Raw genomic sequence first — 10,000 nt, 5'->3', positions numbered from 1 at the left:
TCTGTGTATATACCTTTGATTATTAACACATACACATTCAGCTAAAAGCACACACACACACACACAATACATATACATATATATACATATGTATACATATGTATACATATATACATATATATATGCATATGTATACATATATATACATATGTATGCATATATGAATATATAGATGAATATGGATATACACATGATATATGTAGATAGATAGATATGTGCATATATACACATATATGTATATAAACTGATTTTATGGTCAGCACTCGGTTCAGCTCGCAATTCTCGTACTCTGAGCTTTGTATCGTGCTTCCGTTTCAACTGATGACCCTATTTGAAAGCTAGATTAAAACGAGGATAAGCCTGTCCGAGCTCAGCCGCGGCGGCGTTAACCTACGCACTCGCTTAGGCTTCGGAATACCGTTAAGCCTGGACAGCAGAAGTCGTCCTTGGGGTCGGAGCGTGCGTTCCGGTAGAAAATATCGCAGGGAATTTGCTCACAGCACGCGGGAAAGTCGCAGATGAAACGGGTAGACATTTTGCTCTCATTTTCGCCGCCTTCCGCCCAGACGCCATTTCCGGGAACCCTTTAGCGAGCGGCGGAGACTAGAATCAGCTCAAAGGGATATTAGATGAAAAATTAACAAATTGAAAGTTTTCCATTATTTTCCAATTAATCCTATCTATTTTCCAATTAAAGTTTGTGAAGAAAAATGCAACGAAACTCGGAGATCAAAGGAGAACCGACCACACCGAGCTCAGCGTTGCGAATCCACGATACAGAGAACATGCTTGACATGAACATATCCATCAGAGATTTGAATTTTGCATTGTAGGTCGCTGGATGACCTTTTAAATTATTAAAGAAACAATATATACGTATATACACACACAAACAAGCACACACACACACACACATATACATATATATATGTATATATATACATATATATACATATATATACATATATATACATATATATGTATACATACATCTATATATACAGTATAAATAATATATATACACATATTATATATATACATATATATATAATGTATATATATGTAAATGTGTGTGTGATATTTATAGATACACACACACACACACACATATATATATATATATATATATATATATATATATATATATATTATGTATATATATATATATTATATATGTATATATTATATATATACATATGTATTATATATATATATATATATATATATATATATGTGTGTGTGATATTTATATGTATATATATGTATAAATGTGTGTGTGATATTTATATGTATATATATGTATATATGTATATATAGATATATACATAGATATGTGTGTGTGTGCGTGTACATACATACATAAATACATATAGATATATACATATGTATGGATACATGTAGATAAATACATATGTATACATATGTATACATACATTTAGATACATACATAGGTATACATATATATAGATATATTCATAAATATGTGTGTGTGTGTGTACATACATATATACATATAGATACATAATATGTATAAACACATGTAGATAGATACATATGTATACATATATATATATATGTAACACGCTTCTCTATCTCCCGATCACCAACCTAATTTTACCATGACTTACACCAATGACCTAACGTGAAAGGCACTTACTCCTGAAGGGAAGAGCATCACATCCAACTTGAGGAATTTTTGCCCGGGGGAGAATTAGGAAGGAATTTTAGCCAGGGGACGAAATGGGGAAAGATGCAGCCTGTCTACTGGGGGCCCTCTTGTTTATGGATCCCGGTGTGTCTTTATTCGGGAGGGATATTGGATTCATTCTCTTGGATTTCTTCCCTTGGATGTTCTGCGTGAGAGCCAATGAGGGTGGTGATTAACTCTATTAAGGTTTTAGGATGTCGCTAGCATAGGTATTATTTCTAGTATTATTATTTTCATTCTCATCATTTTCAACATCATCATCATCTCCATCATCTCATCTCCATCATCTTCATCTCCATTTCCTCCATCATTTCCATCACCTTATCTCCATCATCTCCATCTCCATTTCCTCCATCATCTCCATCACCTCATCTCCATCACCTCATCTCCATCATCTCACCTCCATCATCTCACCTCCATCATCTTCATCTCCATTTCCTCCATCATCTCCATCATCTCCATCACCTCATCTCCATCATCTCATCTCCATCATCTTCATCTCCATTTCCTCCATCATCTCCATCATCTCATCTTCATCATCTCCATCTCCATTTCCTCCATCATCTCATCTCCATCATCTTCATCTCCATTTCCTCCATAATCTCCATCATCTCCATCACCTCATCTCCATCATCTCCATCTCCATTTCCTCCATCATATCCATCTCCATTTCCTCCATCATCTCCATCATCTCATCTCCATCATCTCCATCTTCATCTTCATCTTATCATTATCATCATCAAAATTATTACTATTCAGTCACACCTACTTGCACAATTCATGTTTCCTAAAATGATTACAATTATTGCCACAGTGATAGATATATAGATCAATAAATAAAACAAACTAAAAACTATATTAATGAAAGTAAATTGTTATGTTAATATTTCACCATTAGAGACGAGTTGGAAAATGATAATAATTTGTTCCAATTATTTGTTCAATCATTTTGTTAATTACGTTTACTTGTATGTTTCATTTTGTAATTTAGCATAATTATCGTCGCCGGGAAAGGATATATTGATGGAAAGAATTATTAGATTATCGTTTATAATTGGAGGCCTGGGATGTGAAGGAAAGAATTGAAGTGGATTATTGAGAACCATTGAGTCGGAAATTATATTCAATAATAAGGTTTCTGGTTTCTGCGTCTTTTCGTTTAATTTTTTTTTTTTTCTTTTTTTTTTTAGATCTGTCATCTTTACATTTTTGTTATATTTTTACTCTTTTTTTTTTTTACATGTTACAACTTTTATGATTTTTTTTTTTTTTTTTTATCTTTTTTTTATTGTCTTTCCCTTTTCTTTATTTTTTTCCCTTCTTTACATATTTTACCATTTGCATTTTCTCTAATCATTATTACATCATCTTTTTTATACGATTCTATGCCTATTTTACATTTTTTCATTATGTTCAGTGCCAACGATATCTACGTAAAATTAATCAGATATGTTAGTCAATTATATTTTTTTTCTTCACTGCTGTTTTGGGAAATATGATTCTGTCCTTCATTCTCACGACTTTAAGATAAAAAAAACAATATTTACGGATTTAATAATCTTTTATTGGGATTATGTGTCATTAGGACAATGCAGATTTAAAAACCTCAAGGGTCACATTATCAACATTTATCGAGGAAATCCGACTTAAATGCCTTTCCTGGTGCGGCAACCGAGCCCCTGGATATTGCAACATTAATATTCGACACTGCAATTGAAAGTTTGCATTCAAGGGAAACCTGATGTTCCTCACTTTCGCTGCTGTGAAATTGCGGTCGTAACATTGTCATCATCACCGTTATCATTACCATTATCATTACCATTATCATTACCATTATCATTACCATTATCATTACCATTATCATTACCATTATCATTACCATTATCATTACCATTATCATTACCATTATCATTACCATTATCATTACCATTATCATTACCATTATCATTACCATTATCATTACCATTATCATTACCATTATCATTACCATTATCATTACCATTATCATTACCATTATCATTACCATTATCATTACCATTATCATTACCATTATCATTACCATTATCATTACCATTATCATTACCATTATCATTACCATTATCATTACCATTATCATTACCATTATCATTACCATTATCATTACCATTATCATTACCATTATCATTACCATTATCATTACCATTATCATTACCATTATCATTACCATTATCATTACCATTATCATTACCATTATCATTACCATTATCATTACCATTATCATTACCATTATCATTACCATTATCATTACCATTATCATTACCATTATCATTACCATTATCATTACCATTATCATTACCATTATCATTACCATTATCATTACCATTATCATTACCATTATCATTACCATTATCATTACCATTATCATTACCATTATCATTACCATTATCATTACCATTATCATTACCATTATCATTACCATTATCATTACCATTATCATTACCATTATCATTACCATTATCATTACCATTATCATTACCATTATCATTACCATTATCATTACCATTATCATTACCATTATCATTACCATTATCATTACCATTATCATTACCATTATCATTACCATTATCATTACCATTATCATTACCATTATCATTACCATTATCATTACCATTATCATTACCATTATCATTACCATTATCATTACCATTATCATTACCATTATCATTACCATTATCATTACCATTATCATTACCATTATCATTACCATTATCATTACCATTATCATTACCATTATCATTACCATTATCATTACCATTATCATTACCATTATCATTACCATTATCATTACCATTATCATTACCATTATCATTACCATTATCATTACCATTATCATTACCATTATCATTACCATTATCATTACCATTATCATTACCATTATCATTACCATTATCATTACCATTATCATTACCATTATCATTACCATTATCATTACCATTATCATTATTATCACCATCACCACACCATCATCATCACCATGCTATTAATATCCTCACTATTATTAACATCTCAACCATTAAAATTATAAATGTTCTTATTATCATCACCGATCCTATTATTAATCACAATAAAACTCAACAACGCAAAGATCTGAACCACAGAACCGAAGCCTTTCCTTATGTACCACTTTTTCCGGTTTCAATTATAATTAAATGCTAATGAGCACTTCGTCATACTCTCTCGCTCTCTCTCTCTCTCTCCTCTTCCTATCTCCTTTCCTTCTTCCTTCCTTCCTTCTCTTCCTTCCTTCCTTCTCTTCCTTCCTTCCTTCTCTTCCTTCCTTCCTTCTCTTCCTTCCTTCCTTTCCTTCCATCCTTCCTTCCTTCTTCCTTCCTTCTTCCTTCCTTCCTGTCCTTCCTTCCTTCTTCTTCCTTCCTTCCTTCTTCTTCCTTCCTTCTTCCTTCCTTCCTTCTTCCTTCCTTTCCTTCCGTCCTTCTTCCTTCCTTCTTCTTCCTTCCTTCTTCCTTCCTTCCTTCCTTCCCTCCTTCCTTCCTTCTTCCTTCCTTCCTTCTTCCTTCCTTCCTTCCGTCCTTCTTCCTTCCTCCTTCCTTCCTTCTCTTCCTTCCTTCCTTCTCTTCCTTCCTTCCTATCCTTCCTTCCTTCCTATCCTTCCTTCCTTCCTTCCTTCCTTCCTTCTCTTCCTTCCTTCCTATCCTTCCTTCCTTCCTTCTCTTCCTTCCTTCCTTCTCTTCCTTCCTTCCTATCCTTCCTTCCTTCCTTCCTTCCTTCCTTCCTTCCTTCCTTCCTTCCTTCCTTCCTTCCTTCCTTCCTTCCTTCCTTCCTTCCTTCCTTCCTTCCTTCCTTCCTTCCTTCCTTCCTTCCTTCCTTCCTTCCTTCCTTCCTTCCTTCCTTCCTTCCTTCCTTCCTTCCTTCCTTCCTTCCTTCCTTCCTTCCTTCCTTCCTTCCTTCCTTCCTTCCTTCCTTCCTTCCTTCCTTCCTTCCTTCCTTCCTTCCTTCCTTCCTTCCTTCCTTCCTTCCTTCCTTCCTTCCTTCCTTCCTTCCTTCCTTCCTTCCTTCCTTCCTTCCTTCCTTCCTTCCTTCCTTCCTTCCTTCCTTCCTTCCTTCCTTCCTTCCTTCCTTCCTTCCTTCCTTCCTTCCTTCCTTCCTTCCTTCCTTCCTTCCTTCCTTCCTTCCTTCCTTCCTTCCTTCCTTCCTTCCTTCCTTCCTTCCTTCCTTCCTTCCTTCCTTCCTTCCTTCCTTCCTTCCTTCCTTCCTTCCTTCCTTCCTTTCCTTCCTTCCTTCCTTCCTTCCTTCCTTCCTTCCTTCCTTCCTTCCTTCCTTCCTTCCTTCCTTCCTTCCTTCCTTCCTTTCCTTCCTTCCTTTCCTTCCTTCCTTTCCTTCCTTCCTTCCTTCCTTCCTTCCTTCCTTTCCTTCCCTTCCTTCCTTCCTTCCTTCCTTCCTTCCTTCCTTCCTTCCTTCCTTTCCTTCCTTCGTTTCCTTCCTTCCTTTCCTTCCTTCCTTCCTTCCTTCCTTTCCTTCCTTCCTTCCTTCTTCCTTCTATTCACCACCATTAAACCACCCACCGACCCCCCCCCCCCCCCCCTTAGTGCAAGAGTGTCTCAATCCCTACCGGCTGTTCAGCGGCCTCGCCCCTGAACTCAAACTTTTCAAATTTTCACGCGTGTGTGCGTGCGTGCGTGTGTGTGTGTGTGTGTGTGTGTGTGTGTGTGTGTGTCTGTGTATGTTTATGCGTGTGTGTATGTGTATGTGTATGTGTATGTGTATGTGAGTGTGTGAGAGAGAGAGAGAGAGAGAGAGAGAGAGAGAGAGAGAGAGAGAGCAACGAAGTGCATTATTTATCTATATTTATCAAATACATTACCATGATTTTTATCAAATACTGCTAGTCGCCTCGTCCATCTCACATTGTTTAATCTGTACGTAATATTTTTAATATTGCTTTCCGATGATTGTCTGTGAATATAGTATGTCAAGTAACTGCAAAGTCGATCTGAGGCGTATCATCAGCGTTATAGTCGTTATTATCGTTAAGTCATACGTCCTATCGATTACTGACTAATTACACAGAATGCGTAGATTTACTGTACTCTTTCTTGTTATGTCATTGATGATTAGATTTTCATAAAAGTGAATGCATTCTTTTTTCTTTCTTTTTTTTTGAACTTGATATTCACTGCTATACCAGGTATAGGAAGATCAGGGGTGTGTTTTTGCTGGATCTTAAAGGGACGTGATTGTGTATAGAGGCGGGGAGTGGAAAGGGGGGGGGGGTGAGGAGAATAAGAAAGGGTGTGGGGATGAGGGGGGGGGGGGGTGAGAGTGTGTGTGGGTGAAGAAGATGAGTGTGTTTGTGTGGGCATCAGAGGGTGTGTATGTGTGGGGGTGAGATGATAATTATGTTTGTGTGGGGGTTTGTGTTTATGAGGGGGACAAGGGGGTACGTGTGTTTCTCTGGGGGAGGGGGGGTGATTGTATTTGTTTGTGACGGAGGGGAAGGAGGAGGGGGGGAGGGGAAGGAAGCAGTGTGTGGAAAGGAGGGTGAATGGGTGGGTGTGTGGGGAAGGGGAGGAAGGAGGAGAGAGCGTGTTTATGGGTGGAGTAGCAAAAGCTAAATACAATTATACCTCACAAGTATGCAAAGAGGAGTCACTGCCACCACCCATTTGATTAACGTATTGGAACGTAGTGTGTATGAGAGAAGAATGATAAGTATAGAAGACTAGTGTAGGGAAAGGAGCGAACGAGTGTAAGTGTATGTGTGTGTGTGTAGTGTTTGTGTTTGGTGCGAGGATATAAGGCTTGGTAAGCGTGATATGGAGAGGCGTGTGAGTATACGCAATAAACCAGACAGCCACCTTGATTAAAATAAAGGAAAATAAAGTATCACCATTCAATGTAGGTTGTTATCAGCAATCGTACCGTTACTTCTTAAAGTCGGGCGTTGTTAGAACGAACCATGCATAAAACAGTTTATTTCAGATAAAAGTTAAAACAAACACAGACAGTAAAACACATGAAACGATAAAATAAACGGATAGACAAACACGAATAAAACAAACAGTAAAATGGACGGTAGTACAAAAGGAACTTAAACATTGAAATAACGAACGATGAAACATAAAATACACTTAATAAAACAAGCGATAGAAACACGACAGTAAAAGAGGAACGATAAAATAGGACGATAGATAAAACGGACATGTAAAAATGATAAAACATGAACGATAAAATAGTTAAAAAAAAAAAACTCTGTATTAAACAAAAAAACAACAAAATATAAGGATGATAAGCACCGGTCACTCTAGGTCACTTTGGCCGACCAAATATCTCACAAATTATTTCTTACACCCTATATTAAAACAACCCCCACGACCACTTAACTTCACCGGGAAAGCCCATTCCGGGATTTCTCAGACTGCCGTCGAGGAAGACCACTAGCAACCCCCCCCCCCCCCCACCCTTTGTTTTTCCTTGCTTCCCACGTCACCTTGTAGGCGGGGAAGGGAGCTAGTTATTTAAAATTTATGAAAAAAAAGTCTTAAAACTCAACATAATCTTGAAATGCCGGTATATGCAATAAAATAATATAGAAAAACACGTAGATTTAAATAACTATTATAATATTAATTGGCTTTGTAAAGGAACCATAACATGTTTAAAAGATCGAGAACATAAAACACTTATTGTACTTTTATAACTCAAGATGGTCCTCCGTGATCAGTATGTGTATGTATATATATATATATATATATATATATATATATATATATATATACATATATATATATTATATATATACACAGCGTAAAATGAAAAAAAAAGAAATGTGCCTAGGTGCTTTATCCTCTTCGTGTAGGAAGGTTAGATAAAACGAAATAAAAATATATATAATTTATTTGCTAAAATAAAATAAATTGGCAGCGGTCATCTTGTGTGTGGCGTGGGCGTGGGCATCCTCCTCACTTGTGGGATAAATACCGTGTTCTTAGGGCCGGGAGGTGATGTTGCCGGACGGAGGACGTGTCACGTTAGAGAAAGGGGACGCAGGGGGAGGGCTTCGACACAGCAAAGCCGCCTCCACAACCCCATGGAAAATGCACAGCAAAATTGCGCCACGCACAGCTCCACCAGGTGGGAATGTTGCCACCTTTAGTTCTCTCAATTCCCTTTTTTATCCGCACCTGTGGGAGAGTTGGAGGTGAGAGGAGATTTTCATATACCGTATTGTCTCCTGGAGTGATGACGGAAGATCGGCGAGGTCAATCATGACAGTGGCTCCTCCTAATTCATGGTCAGTGCCAGCACAAAGAATTCAAAGAAAATATTACCTTTTACGCTCTTTAACTTTCTTCGATCTAATGAGTTCTATAGTGAATATAGTCGATAACACTTCTCGAGTATATTAATAACCAAAGCCAAGTGAAATGCCATTTTATTCAATAAGTACGTAATATAATTACAAACTGTAATAGCTGTCAGTAACACCAACTAAAAATAACAATGCAATTAAACATGAAATTATAGAAGAGGGGCTTTGATAATTGGAAATTACAATGAGAGTATGTTCAACTATAAAAAAAATATAATAGTAAGTTTTCGTAGTACAGGAAGGTGTGGCAATTCGCTTTTTCTTTTTTTCTTTTTTTCTCTCTTTCTGATATTTTTTTCCTCTTTTTTTCTAATTCAGTATAGAAGTTACACGTTTTAGTTTTTAAGATACCGAATGTGATACTGTAATGCTTTCTTGCTTTTAAAATTACTTGTTAAAAGTTTACATGGTGGTGCTGATAATTGGATCAGAATTAAACTCGCATTCTTTTTTTGCAAGTGGCTAAAGAATGGAGGTTAGGGAACAGTGCAGGCACTCTGGGACAGAGGGAAGAGTTTATTTATAAAAAAAACGAATAAATAAACACCACAGTGATTCAGTGGATTCTTAGATACTTTGGGTGAAGAATAGCTTGGGCATTTTGTATTTTTCTTCCTAGAGTCCCTGGCGACTCCGAAATAAGACTATACATAACGGTGATCGACGTTTGGAAAGGATATTTCAATTAACTATGAATGAGATGAGGTCTGGGGCGTCATTCCAGCTTTCCCTAAGGAAAAGGGGGTTGGCAAGCGAAGTGAGCACAATCAGTTTTTTTGGTTCTGCGACCAATAAAAAAAATATCGAGGAGCATTTTTAAGCCACGACCAGAGCTATAAAGGTGTAACTTAGTCAAAAAAAAAAAAAAAAAAATGGCGGGAGTGTGGGCCTTGGGGGTTGCAAGCCAGACCTTGTGGGGGGTAATC

Source organism: Penaeus chinensis, chromosome 7 (genome assembly GCF_019202785.1).
Source record: "Penaeus chinensis breed Huanghai No. 1 chromosome 7, ASM1920278v2, whole genome shotgun sequence".
In the NCBI taxonomy this organism is placed as follows: domain Eukaryota; kingdom Metazoa; phylum Arthropoda; class Malacostraca; order Decapoda; family Penaeidae; genus Penaeus; species Penaeus chinensis.
The sequence above is the reverse complement of the archived record's forward strand: the minus strand, read 5'-3'. Positions refer to the sequence as shown.